Below are 15409 nucleotides of genomic sequence, written 5' to 3'. Positions count from 1 at the left end.
TAACACCCATCAAGGGATAGCCTTGTCTCTCCATGGAGAAAGGGAAAGCAATTTATATCTACAAAAAGTATTTCAGCCTTTCAGTGTCCCCCTTTTCCTCCAGCGTCCACTGGAATCTCACTCAAGACTAAAAAACCTCACGATGGAAAATTAAGGCAAATGGTCTATTTTACAGGACCAAAATGGGGTAAAGAAACATGAAAGCCGGGCTGAGAACTGAGCTCTGTGGGATAAGAACAAAGCTGGGTGGAGCCAATCAGTTCAGAATAAATGGGGCTACACTTCGTGCTCTGTTTTTCCATCCGCCAAACAGTCACAGTCACTAGCATAGAAATGATCATTCATTACTGAACGAAGAAAAGAAAGGCAGAGCGTGGAGCCACATGCCAGAATTGAGGATCAGGTGTCTTTTAATTTAGTGTGGACTGCAGATGGTAAAGTGATTACTATTTAGTTGTTATATAATTTCTTAAGGTAAAAGGTCACACCTCAGTCTGTTACTTTGCCAGAAATAGAAGTGTCAGAAAATGACATTTCTCCTAGAAAAGACAAAAGAAGCAGATGTAATTATAAATAGTTGTATTATATAAACTCCAAATTCAGATTTTACATTATGCAACTCTATATTATTCTCCAAATCCACTCTAAAAGTTCAATACAAAGGATCGGTAACTAAAACTAAGCAACATATCCCAACGGTTTTTACAAACATGAAAGGCATTATTTCCAATTTATATCATACAGTTTACAGTTAATTTGATGGTAATTTTTATAATTGCTTTTCCGAGTCCCTGTGAGGTCAGATTGCATGCAATTAAAAAGTGAGAGAGGAATTGCATTGGCTTGTTATAATTTGGTTTATTACTTTACTGTTAGAATGGAAATTGAATATAAAGAGGCTCCTATCTGAGATTTTCTAGGGCAGGCAAATTTATGACTGTGACACCTTTTTAGTGACAGTTTCTGTTTTGGGGGACCAAGAAACATATGGAAGAAATGCGAGTTATGGGAGGAAAAACCTTCAAGGGATATGTGTGTCCTATGTTCTGAGTGATTTATTAGAACTTAGGTTTATTTCCGAAATGCAATGGCTAGAAACAAATGGCTATTGTTGCTTTTCCATATTACATATCGAACAGGTAGCACCTGATCAGGACTCCTGCTACCTTGGAGGTTTTTTGAAAGAAGAAAAAAGAAAATGATTAACCATCAGGTCAGGAGTAGTTTAATACTTAAAGAAAGAAAAAGTCAAAAAAAAGTTATGTTTGGTCTACCTATTCTCCAGTCAATAAGAAATAGATATTTTACTATCTCTATGGGCAAAAAAGGGAGAAGCCAAGATTATTACTGCTTAAATTCTTTGGTAATTAACATTTTATTAACTAACTAGCTGACATAATATTATTTTCACCATACTGAACTTACTAAGTCTTAAACACTTAAACTTTCTCTAATAAACCCAGGCCACACTAACCTCTCTTTCTTCTTAACTTTTGTAACATCTACCCTACTACAATAGTTATTAGGCACATATACAGGCCACCATCTCCATCCCACTCACTTGTACAAAGATAGCACAAGACACATATGTGAGACCACCATATTCAAAGTTCCCAAAAAGGAAGGTAGAGCACAAGTCTTCTCTACCTTTGGACACCTGAAGATTTCAAAGGGCATGTTACTGTGTCCTTTGCCCAGCCTTGCCCCCACAAGGATGCTGAGAGCACAGCACAGGGCTCTAATGTTACATACATCTAATTCATCCTTTCCTCTCCAAACTTCTTTTCCTTTGCCAGCTCAAAGGGTCTTTTACCCAGTTTGGAAGCAGGATAAGAAATCTACTTAGTCTTTTGGCATCTCCTTCTCAAATGTCTCTATCACACTCCAGTTGGCACCTTTGAAAGTTAGAAGCTAACTTTGGCATGAGCTGTTGACAACACTAAAGTAATAGGTAACCAAGGTATAAATGCCAAATGCAGTATGATTGCCAGCTAAACGGGGAGGATGAAAAAGAGCCATTCATTAAGCTTCGCATTTCACCGCAACACAGAGATTTGTATATTCATTGTCAACTACAAAGCCCTGAACGTGGTAAATGCCCAAGAAAGATCTGGGATTCATGACTAATAAAAGTATTTTAGAAATATTTTATATTAAAGGTGATACTAGAAAGTTGTAGTTGTCAATATTTCTAACAAAATACTGCTAACAGCAGAGATATATGAATGGTTTCCACGGCAAGGGAAATAGTCCTTTAAAGACTTGTGTTTCTTTAAAATAAAGTACACGTAATCCAGTATGACTTTTATAATAACAAGAGATATCAGTGACCCAAAGTAGCCATTTTACCAAGTAAACTAGCTGAGATTTGACTATATTTCCAAATTGAATCTCTATCTCTATATGCAAAAACCTCCTAGAGTTTAAAGGGGAATTCTTGCCCTCTATTGGCACCACATTAAGCAAGCAATCTCTTGGTACCTTTAGTATATCAATTTCCAATAGTCTAACCCCTTGCAGTCTAACAGAGACACTGAAACACGTGCATAATTATGTGGTCAGTTCTTCATATGGGAAAAAAAATACACTCACCAGCCCCCAAAAGACACAAATCAGCTTGTCTTCCATAAATATAAAAATGTGATTTTACGCTAGCCAAAGAAAACATATCTATCAAAGATCAAATTATTTCTATAGAACTTGGGTCAGCTTTCTAAGTCCATATGCAGTATAAAAATTCCTTTCCTCATCCATAAAAATTGACATTCATTACTCACCTAAGGCCAATAGATAATGTGGCAAATGGATGAAAGAAACCAATGATTTCTTGCCAGCCACATGGCAGACACTCATAAATACTTTTTTGTTAATGGATTGTTTTATTAAATATTCCTCTATGAAGCAATATATGCTATAGAGCACAAAAATTTTTCTTTTAAGTTAAAGAAGACCCAGGAAATTTTGGTGCTTTATAAAAAAGTTTGCGTAGAGAAAAAATTTTGAGTACAGGCCCATTGCTGTTGTTTACAACATTTTCTGATTTAATCATAGGCAGCATGGTCTGAAGTTTATGACATATTTTGAAGTATCTAAATTCATTATGCTTTATCATCTAGGTGGTCACTATGTTCTAGCAGGATCTTTGTTGTGAGCTACAGACAAGGAGAATGAAAAAAATTAACTGTGTACCAACCTTTGTCATTTTTATCTTTAATTAGATCCAAAATATGCATAACAAATGTAAGATTTTTATGGGTAAAAAACCACCAATATTTTCACTGTGACTCAGAATTACAAATAGGACACGTTTCTTCATTTTCTAGACTGAAAATTTTCTCTCACATATGCATTACTACTTTTCAGGTGTATGAAGATGCTATTATGTTTAATAAATATATGTAAACTAAAAAGCTTTATTACACTCATAATAGCTATTTTCCACTATGAATTTTCTTAAATAACAGATAGCAAAAGTGAAACATGTGTGTGTGTGTAGGAGGGTAGCATAATATTTTGACATTAAAAATGGTCTTTGTACTCAAATCATTGCTATGCGATTTGTAGCACAATTTTGGACACAATTTCTATTATATACAATGATATCATGCATCAGCTATCATACCATGATTAAGATATGAAAAGTCTTCAATCCAAGCAAATAGCAAAAAAAAATTTTTACATTTATAAGAATGCTATATAGTTCTCTTCTTAAGTATTGCATGGATTGTAAGATGCTGGAACAGACTGGTAAAGGAAACTCTGACACAATCTCTTCCACTGGCGATTTCATAAGAGATTTAATAAGAGAACAAATGAGGGGCTAGGTTAGGTGGAGCACTGGGCAGTCATGCCTGGTGATTTTGAATGTGCTAGATGGTGTTTTAAGGTCACTTACAGCCAAAGGTTAACAAAAACATAAATCAATAATTCCTTATTCTTAATGGACTATTTGTTTCATACTTAACTTGGAAACTTTATTAAACTCTATGCGAAGTTCAAGTAAAGATTTTAATGAGAAACTTTTGATTTCTGAAAAAAAAAATGACATGTTGTGTTCCAGAGTGGAGAAAATATTGGCATAGAAATTGTAAGGGCTTCTTTGCACTGAATATTTAAAGCAAGAAGAGCCATCAGAGATCTTTTGAAAAGAAGGTTCAATTTTGATGGGGTAAAATTTATTTCAGGGATACAATAGCTTCATGGGTAAGAGTTGGCAAAATAGTTAAAAAGCTGTAAAAAAAAGTCAAAATAAAAAATGGATTCTCCTTCTTCATATCTTGTGCACATATAAAGATGTCTACAAATGTCCTGTGGTATGGAGAAGGTATTAGAGCCAGAAGAAAATGTCCCAGGTTTTCCTGTTTGAATCCATGCATTTCACTCCATCAGTCCTTTCTCATTTACAAAAGCCCCAACAACAGCCCATCATACAACAAATGCTATAACTACTGTTAACCTTTAAACTCACTGTCTCTTACCCTCATTATAGTGAGGTAAGAGCCCACCCTTCTTTGGTTAGAGACAGAAGCCATCATGTTAAAAAAAGAGAATAGTACCCACAGGTCAACTTTTTCTCCTAAAGCAATTGGGAACAATCTTTTGCTGTAAACTGAACTTAGAGGGAATAACACATTGCTATAATCAAAAGACTTAAAAGGAACTCTTTAAGAACTTAAATGGATGTAAAAAGTGAAACACGAGTCATTGCTTCTCTAGTAGTGTTTAGAGAAGAAATTACCAAACCAGCCAATAGAATCTTTGATATCTTCTATCAGTACAAAACCAAAGTAATGGTTAACGTCACTGTATTCTTTTTTTCTGAGCAAAAAATATTCAGAGAAGTTGGAAAAGATGAATAAGGGAGACTAGCATGCTATTCCCTTGCTATAAGATTCATAAGACAAGTATAACTGGATAATAATAGCTAATATTTACTAAGCACTTACTATGTTCCAGGCACTGTACTAAACTGCATTATTTCATTTAATCCTCACTAATACTATCATGCAGGTATCACTATTATCCAAATTTCACAGATAAAGAAATATAGATTCATAGAGAACTTACTCAAGTTCCTATTGCAAAGAAACAGCACAGCTCTATTTCTGAATACTGTGCATTTAAGCATTACTCAAAATTGCTTCTAGGTGGTTTGTCGGTACGTGAGCTTAAATAGCATTCTTAGGTCTAATTTAATACTATGATGAGTTGTAACGGTAAAGAATATTAAATACATAGCTAAACATAATGTGGAAATGAGACTTTGAGAAAAAAATTAAGTACATAATCAACAGCCTTCCCTTAATGTCCTTTATCTTTACATGAGTTTTTATATTTCTTTGCCATGTATTTTTCATAAACAATCTCTTTCAGCTATAATCCTTGCCATCATTATTCTGATTTCATCACTTAACACAGTGTCTGACATGTTGAATAAGTAAATATTCATCCACATGCTTGAACTGAAATCATGCCCGGTCCTACTGATACGTGGAAACTTTCTGAATATCCACCACATATTACCATATAGTTTCAGTGGAAAGCCAGTCACCATCAAACCAAACCTTGCATGATATTGCTTCTTTCCCAGATTTCTCACCAAATATACATTATATCAGAATAGGGTCTGCATCTTAAAGCAGCAAGAATGATCTCTTTTTCAACTATCCAGTCTCCCTCTTAAGTAAAATTGGGGGAAAACAAAGCTGAGTTGCCTAACTTTTATCATCACATTTCTCTAATGTGAAGTTGAGATTGAATATCCTCAGCCACCTGGGTAGTGGCTATCAAGTTTGCCACTGAACTACAGAGGGTTCCATAGTATTACTATGCCTATGACAGGTCCCTTCTGCAGTTAAACTTCTACTAATGCACATTAAGCAATGGTTTAACTATCTGGTTGCTTGCATCATAACCCAGGTTTATTTATTTTGGCTCTAGTTGAAAGAAGAAGGGAAAAAAAAAACCCTTAGAATGTATAATCTGGGAAGGTTCGCGTCATTTGAAGACTGAAGACCAGGATACAAGAGTGACTTGATTATGAAAAGAAGTTTAAACAAATGAATTTATCTACACATGAACAAAAAAGTGGGCAAAGTACAGAGTAACCACGCACTCTTTACAAACTGCCAGTGCACATGACAGCGAGCAGGAGGGAGGGTGGTGGAAATACTAAAAGTATGTGTTTCCACCAACGTAAATAGTGTTTATGACCCTATTCACAAGCCTTTTAAGACAGTTGTTGCCACTGGGCGCCAAGTCAGGTTCTAGCCAGGCCTGGCAGTAGAATAATTCTAACAGTTCATAAAGTACATAGTGAGAACAGGATATGAATTTATGCCTCCTGAGAATTACTGTATTCACAAATGACCATTTCGGCACAGCAGTTTTTGGCCACCTCTCGGGAAAGAAAGCACCCTGAGACTAATTCGAAACAGGAAGAAGGGCAATATGTCACCTTCCAGGTAACTGACAGACATGGAGTCCTTTCTGGGAAAGTAGAAGTACCTTAAAAACCCTGTAGTTTGAGGTTGTCACATAAAATACATAAAGTAAATAGACCCAAAAGACCAATATGGATGAGAAAATTTTACTTATTCATGAGTGAGCAAAATCATAAACTCCTTCCTGTCTTCTTTAGAGTCCCTAGAGGTACGAGGGAGGCCAAGAACCACAAGTTTTTACATTTCCTTGCAGTGTATTTACTTAAGGTGGATTCTGTCAGGTATAATCCTTGAGAACTCTTAAAATCCAAGGCTGCTTACTAACAGGTAAAAACAGCAAATGTTTTTGATACATTTTAGGGCTGCAAAACACAGAACTGCTCTTATCTGATATCTTGAAGAGCTAAAAGCAGATCACCTGACAAACATACTTATCCTCTGAAGTTGACCAATCAATTGATGAGCACAGACTAAATTTCACCTTGAGCCCAACACTATTTTGGGCGCCATGAGAACTAGAGAAGCAATTATATGCATTCTATGTGGTTTCTGTCCTCAAATAGCTTACCATCGTTGGAAATATACCTGTAATATACACAAAATAATTTAGTAGCAAAGACAGTGAATAATTAATTAAGTCCCAAAAGAAGTGGTGCAGAATAAGGAGTGTGAAGTTTCAGAGGAAATTGATTAAGGCCTGGGACCAGGGAAAATTTTGTTGAAATAGCAAAAATAATAGCTATAACTTATTAAGCATATATTAGATGCCGAACCCTAGCACATTTGTATTAATTCATTTAATCTTCACAACTAGCACAGGGATACAGTTATTCCTATTCAGCACATGAATAAGCTGATATGCATAGAGGTTAAGTACTGAAATGCAGTATTACTTTTGTTATAAATCATTTAAGTGAGTCTGTTTTGGAATCTCTTCGGTTCTATTCGTCTATGTGTCTGTGCTTGTGCCACTGTCACAGTGTCATAATTATTATAACTTTGTTCAAGTTTATATATCTAAAAGCATCAAAGCCAGGCTCTAGAATCTCCTTTCTGAATAGCTTTATTGTTTGGAATTTAAGAAAAGAATTTGAAATGATAAAGGAAGAAAGAGAAGACCTTATGAGCAGAGCATGTTGAGCAGAGCATGTTTCTCCCAAGGGATCCTAGAACTAACCTGCCCTGCCGCCTTTTACTTTTATAGCCATCACTTGTAACTTTTGACCAATTTCCTTCTACTCTGACCCCCCGAAAATACAAAATTGTTTTGGTTTTCAAAATTTTTCCTGAACATAGGTTATTGTCTTCAAATTATGGGGGAAATTATTTCAAATCTAGAATTATATACTTGAATGTAAGCCTATAATATATTTCTAGACATACATATTTTCAAAAATTTTTACTTTGTATGTACCTTCTCAGAAGGCTCCTGGAGGATGTATCCAGCGAAACAATCTAGTAAAGGATTGTTTACTTTACTAGAGGGTGCAGAACTGTAGAAGGCAGCCCTAACATGTAGTAAATCAAGAAAAAGGAAAATGTGGATCCAGGAAATAGGAGTATAAACAGAGTACAGAAGTCCTAAGAGGAAAGTCGTATAGCAGTCCTATAGGACAATCAAGTCCAGATTGGAACAGCAGGTGCTAGGAGGAATATCTCCAAGAAACAGATTCTTGATCCATTATCATTGAATCACTGAGTTCAGGGATGAACTTGGATGATAATAACTACAAGCATAAGTTCAAGATAAGTAAGTAGAAAAATAACCAACCAAACAAACAAACAAAAGGCAATCTAGAAGACTGGAAAATAGCTGCCACTAGGAAGCAGGAACCAGAGGTGAAGAGGGGTGTAGCAGAGGGCTACTGATTTTAATGATAAGCCTTGTAGAATTATTTCACCTTCAAAATCATTAATTTGATTCATAATATGTCTTTGATAAAAATTAATTTTAAAAATGTAAAAACAAATGCAAGATTAGCATCCATGAAACAAGACAGAGAATTAGGCAGAATATAAAAAGTGATGTCATCGAAATAAAAAGAGTCACTACGTGGGCTAATTAGTAGACTAAGTACAACAGAAAAGAAATGTAGAGTATTGAAAAAAACTTCCCGAATGCAGCAGAAGGATTTAAAGATGGAAAAGGTGAAAGTGAATAGATATGTAGGATAGAAAGAAAAGCTTCAACATACATCCAAAAGGCGTTCCAGAACTATAAAAAATAATGAATGACAGAGAAGCAGCACACTGACAGCATCAAGAGAGCCTCTAACTACAAATTCCAAGCTCCATACTCGATCAACTGTATCAAAATGTTCATTGTTTGAACCAAGGCGTCTACATGGTTCTACGGCTTTACAGATGATTCTAGTAAAGAGCAAAGATTAAGAAACACTGCTTAAAACCGTGTTGACTAATCTACCTTCCTATAATGAAAGAGCACTGGACTAGGAGTTAAGAATCTTAGACAGAAATCCCATTCTTGACTACGCATTAGCCATATGACCTTGAACAAGTTAATCCTCTGGGACCTTTAGTTTCTTTGCCCGTAAAGTGTAGGAAACAATACCCCTGTCTCACTAGCTTAGGAGAATCAAATAGGCTCCCACTTGCAATGCCACAGTCACGGGGTTAAATGCTTAGTGCATGATCTCCTTGAAAATTCACTGTCTCATTTTATAAATGAAGTAGAGGCTTAATGCTTTCAATAATCTGCATATAAAAGTTACTAATATTAAGTTACCTGAATTTCTCTCTCAAATAATTCACTCTTGCATATGAGAGTGCCTATACAGAGTAAGAAATTCAAATATCTTAATATTTTTCCCCATTCTAAAAATGGGGGTAATTCAGTTATGAAAATTAGCACAGTAACCTCAAGTTTGCTAATGAAAATTAAAATTAGCCTAAAGAAATCCAGCTGCAAAAAATGTGAATCTCTCCTAAAAAAAAAAAACCTGAAAACATGCCCCCATCATCACATTAACACCAATTAGTCAAGGGAGCGCTGAAGAATACATGAGTGAGTGGGGCGGCTATGTGCAAAATGTCCTTTTAGGGCTGTTTGGAAGAAAGAAAAAAAACCTGAACGTTTATGGAAATGTTTGCTCAGTTTGATGATAAACGTCTGCAACACTGGGCTGCGTGCCCCACAACTCTCCTCACACAATGGATGTGTGAGCAGCTTTTCAACTGACTTACAATCAAATTGGCAATGGGCAAGAGCAATAACCATAAACTGAATTCTCAATATCTTTTCAGGCAAAAACTACATGACTATTTCCAGATTTGACTGCTATGATTCCTAAATTCCAAAGGCCTTATGCTTCTCCCTATCATAATATAGTTGGGTTTAACTAGTCCTTGTGGAGATGTAGAGAATTAATTGCTTATAAACCTTATGAATAAAGCCATTGGCTTGGACCCAGTGAGAAATAAAGACAAGCTGGCACCTAAGCAGAACAGGTGAGAAAGAGCTGGATGTAAGCCTGCCATGTGCAGAAATAAGCCTTTATAAATTGATTTTTATAACAGAGCACTGCAAAACAGAACATGCATACAATATGATTATTCAACATTTTAACTCAATGCAAGGCTTTTAAAGCCAACTGCTTCCAATAGACTCTGCAGCATAACAATTCTTTTGGTCAATGCTAATAGTAAAATAAGCCAATAAAAAGCACACGAATTTCAATGCTGGCAAACGTTACCGTTTCCAAACAAAGCTTGCTTTCCCCGAAAGAGGTTTAGGTGAGGTTTCTTTGAGTTTTCTGTGGCTTAATGGAAAGGTCAAATTAATAAGATTACCTGAGCCACATTCTAAATAATCATCAAAGAAAAACCAAAAAGCCTTCAAAGGTGAGGAAAAGCTTAAGAAGGGGCATGTACACATACGTAGGCCTAAGGCTCCCAAACTTGAAGTGTGCATGGAACAAGAGGAGCAGTTGTTCAAAGGCCAGTTAGACAGCTGGACGCTGCGATATGATGGGTTTTACTATGTGGATAACCAGTAACAAGTGTTGCAGAGGTCATCAGAAAAGCTGACTAGAAGTTTGAATATGAGGAAAGTAAATGAATGGAGGAGTATTAAAATCAATGATATTTTTTACTTGCCCTGAAATCTGAACTAACTCAAGAAAAACAGTGAAAAGAAGCTGGTACTAAGAATCTAAAATCCTTTACTAAGCACTACATTAACCTTAGGAAAAAAAAGCCTACGAGAAGATTAAAAACGATGACAGCCTCAATGTTCAGCCTCCATACTCCAAGCCAAACATATTGAGAAGCTCTTTATGTACATTAGCTCATTTAATTTAATCCTCGCAGGACCATTCTTAATCCCTTTTTACAGAGGCACATGCTTAGGCTCAGAGAGATTAAGTAACTAAATTGTCAAGGTTACAAAACCTGCAAGGGAGAAGCTAGGACATGAATACAGGTCAGTCTGACTCCCACATGTCATTTAATGATCCTTGAAAGAAAGTTTCAAAAATTCCTTTATCTATCAAAAACATTTTCAAAGACAAACCATGAGTTTAAAAAATTCCAAATAAGATTTAAATAGCCTCCTAACGGCATGAAACAGAAATGCAGCCAACCAAACAGGAATAAAATTCAATCAGAGATAACCTGGGATAATATTCTGTAACAAATCATGCTCAATTAGAACTTCTCGCAGAGATAAGAACTGCACCCTACAGTCTGTGCTATTGTTGGATAGTTCTAATTACTATTAATTTCTCAATACTGAGCTGAAATCCTCTTCCCTTTAATTTCCATTCATGAGTCCTACTCTACCCTCTGTTAACACACAGAAATATACTGAATCCCTTTTCCACATTCTTAGAGGCAGCCAGGATGTCACCTCTCTGTATTCTCTTAACTTAGGTAAAACAGCCTCAGTTTCTGGAAACATTCCTCATGTTAGAATTTTTGTGCCCCTTGACTCTCCTGTTTTCATCTAGACTCATTTCTCTGTATGACTATCTCTTTCCAAGTATGATACCAAATCTGAATAGACAGTTCTGGAATGGTCTAACCAGTAAGGAGTATACTGGAACTATTAGGGATCGAAATTGCTATGGATGTTATTACTCTATCTGAAATTATCTTTGCTCTTTTAGCTGTCATATAACACTACTGGCTTATTCATATTAAACCCTCAGTCCTTTTTCATATACCCTCATTTTAAGTGATTCTAAGGTCCTAATTGTAAGATTCTGTATTTATCTCAATGGAGTTTTCTCTTATAAAACTTAAGATTGACTTGTGTTAGACTGATGCAGACGCCAGACCCTACAGAGTTGTTGTTTTTTTTTTTTCATCCCTCTGCCACTTTAACCAGCAATGTTTCAGATAATCTGTCAACCTAGGTGCCAGAGTGAGAACAATAATGGTGCATAACAAAGCCCTCTGAGGACTCAAGGTGGACAGGAAGTGGGAGCAAGAAATATTCCTTTGTTGCTTTAAGCCATTCAGTCATGACTTGTTTCTACAATTTAGTCTAGACTGGTAAATAACAGACCTTAATTTTTGTAACATAGCAGCTGACTCTCTGGGTACCAGATGCTAATTTCGCCAGTCCATCTCTCTTATGTAATTTAAAAAGCTAAAAGACAAAGACTTCCTCTCCAATGCAATGTTATAAAGAAAGAGCTCTTCATAACTGTTGCCCTAGCTGTGAAATTCACCACTACTAGGATTAGGGTTAGGGTATGCACACACACCCCGTTCTCAGGTTCTTTTTTTTTTCCCTTCGAAAACAGAATTCTGCCAAGGGAATTGGTTTTAAAGTCTCAAGATTCTTTCACTCTTGGACTGATATGATGACACCTAAGATGGATGCATGCACCTGTCCAAAGAATCACAATTACAGCATCATACAGGCATCCAGCTATTCCACTTAATTTCATGTGTCATGTTCTTCTGTTCTCAAAATGCCATCACCACACATAAGAATCCTGTGTTGTTTTCTCTGGTGGGTGGTTAGAGTGGGATTACATTATTGAAAAAGGGAGGGAAATGTTCAAATAAAAATTACAGATGGAATTTCTAATATGTGGCAGCAGGAATTTAATCTTTAACCAAATAGCTAATGTGAGAATATGTTGGAATAGTAAAATAATAACTAGAAGAACGAAGCTAGAGGCATCATACTTCTCGGTTTTTAAACTATATTACAAAGCTATAATAGCCAAAACAGTGTGGTATTCACATAAAAACAGAATAGACAAAATAGACAGCCCAGAAATAAAGCTACACATATATGAGCACTTAATTTATGACAAAGGAGTCAGGAATACACAATGGGGAAAAGGTAGTCTCTTCAAAAAATAGTGTTAGGAAAACTGAACAGACACACGCAAAAGAATGAAACTGGACCACTATCTTACACCATACACAAAAACCAACTCAAAATGGATAAAAGAGTTGAACATAACACTTGAAACCATAAAATTCCTGGAAGAAAAGATAGGGAGTAAGTTCCTTGACATCGATCTTGGCAATAATCTTTTGGATTTGACACAATAAGCAAAGGGAACAAAGGCAAAAATAAATAAGTAGGGCTAAATCAAACTAAGCTTCTGCAAAGCCAAGGAAACCATCAACAAAATGAAAAGACAACATACCCAATAGGAAAATATTTGAAAATCATATATCTGATAAGGGGTTACTATCCAAGATATATAAAGAACTCATACAACTCAATAGCAAAAAAAAAAAAAAAAAAAAAATCCAATTAAAAAATGGGCAGAAGACTTGAGTTAACATTTTTTTCCCAAGAAGATATCTATATGGCCAATGGGTACATGAAAAGGTGCTCAACATCACTAATCATCAGGGAAAGGCATATCAAAATCACAATGAGATATCACCTCACACTTGTTAAGATGGGTTTCATTAAAAAGGCAAGAGATAAATGTTGGCAAAGATGTGGAAAAAAGGGAACCCTTCTACACTGTTGAAAAGAATGTAAATTTGTACAGCCACTACAGAAAATAGTACAGAAGTTCCTTCAAAAATTAAGAATAAAACTACCATACGATTCAGCAATCTCTCTTCTGGGTATATATCCAAAAGAAATGTCTGCATTCCCATGTTTATTACAGCATTATTCACAATAGCCAAGATATGGAAATAATATAACTGTCCACCAATAGATGAACGGAAAAAATGTGATATATAGATCACAATGGAATATTATTCAGCCATGAGAAAAAAGGAAATCCTGCCCTTTGTGACATGGGTAGACCTTGAGGGCATTATGCTAAATGAAATAAGCCAGACAAAGAAAGATAAATATAACATGGTATTACTTATCTGTGAAATCTAAAAACAAAGTCAAACTCATAGTAACGGAGAGTAGAAAAATGGTTACCAGGGACTGGGGGTGAGGGAAACAGGGAGAGTTGGTAAAAGGGTACAAACTTTCAGCTATAAAATGAATAAGTTCTGAGGACCTAATGTAAAATATTGTGACTACAGTTGATAAACACTGCAATGTATAATTGAAATTTGTTAAGACAGTAGAAATTAAATGATCTCACCAAAAAATAAAAGATAAGTACGTGAGGTGATAGATGTATTAGTTAACTCTATGGTGGTGGAGGGCGGGGAGGCATTTCACAATGTATATGTTTATCAAATCACAGCTATGTACACTTTAAATACATTACAATTTTATATGCCGACTATATTGAGATAAAGCTGAAATTTAAAGAGTCAAAATATAAAAATCCAAACTTATAAAACAATTTGAAGTTCATAATTTACTCTGCAAAAAAGGGGGTATTTTTTTGCATACTGAGCCCCTCTAAAGCATTTTAAATAATTCACTATATTAAGAAAGAACAGATTCTAAAGTAACTGGGGATAATAACTAGTAAAAACTTAGCAAAGTTACTAGCTAAGAATCAAACTACCCATATTCCTTCCAATGATTTTTAATAGTTTACACCAATGATTCTTAATATTTTATGGGATATAAATTTACTAAGTAATCTGATGGACATTATGAACCAACCCCTACCCTCAGGAATATGTATGTATATATATATATACATACACATGAAAACTTTTACAAGGATTTTACAGAAAACAGTAACACTAAGTTGTGAACAGTAGTAAAACAAATACAAACTAATTGAGACCTAGAAAGCCATTATTAATTAAATAATTTGTACCTTTAAAAGGGATGTCTGATGGGAACAATTTAATAAAATGACATTTACAATCCCAAGATAGGCCACAAAATCAGTAAATTGTGTGGGTAAAATACTGCACATATAAAATTTTTAAATAACAGAAAAAAAAAAATCCCTGCTAGCTGGAACCTACTGATAAATTATCTGTTAGGTATCTATTGTATGTGCAACTGGGGTAGGTATGTCAGGTACTCAGAATATTATGAGACTCGGTCATTCCTCTTTAGACAGGGATTGCCAGTGGTTCCCCAATATCTATTCTTCCTTTCTTCTTTAGTAAAGAACCCTTGATTTTTGCCTGGTCATAAAGCATCCAGAATAAGGACTGTTTCCCAGCCTCTCTTGAAGCCAAGTTATAAGTGAATTGTACTACTTCTGAGAAGTGTCCTTAATGGGAGGGAACTTCTTTGCCCTGCGTACTTTCTGCTGTTGAAATGTGGACATCATGAATGGGGCTCTTGCATTCAACTTGGACTATGCAACCACCACGAAAATGGAAGACTCACTTGGCAGAGCAGCAAAATAGAAACCATTTCTATCCTAAAGACAGCACATCTATTGTAGGTTCCCAGATTGTTCTGTACTCTCCTCTCAGGCAACAAACTCCTAACTAGATTTACCTATGAAACAAGATAGCTGTCTAGCCTCTCTCAAGTATTTACCTTTTAAGCCTTAACACAGTCCTACCAGGCCTTGCAGCCATCAAAACAATCTCTAACCCTCCCTGAGCAAGCGGAGAAGGCATGTGAACTGGAAAGC

The sequence above is a fragment of the Pteropus medius genome, unplaced genomic scaffold, assembly GCF_902729225.1.
Source record: "Pteropus medius unplaced genomic scaffold, Ma_sr-lr_union100, whole genome shotgun sequence".
Classification (NCBI taxonomy): domain Eukaryota; kingdom Metazoa; phylum Chordata; class Mammalia; order Chiroptera; family Pteropodidae; genus Pteropus; species Pteropus medius.
This window is presented reverse-complemented; position numbering follows the sequence as displayed.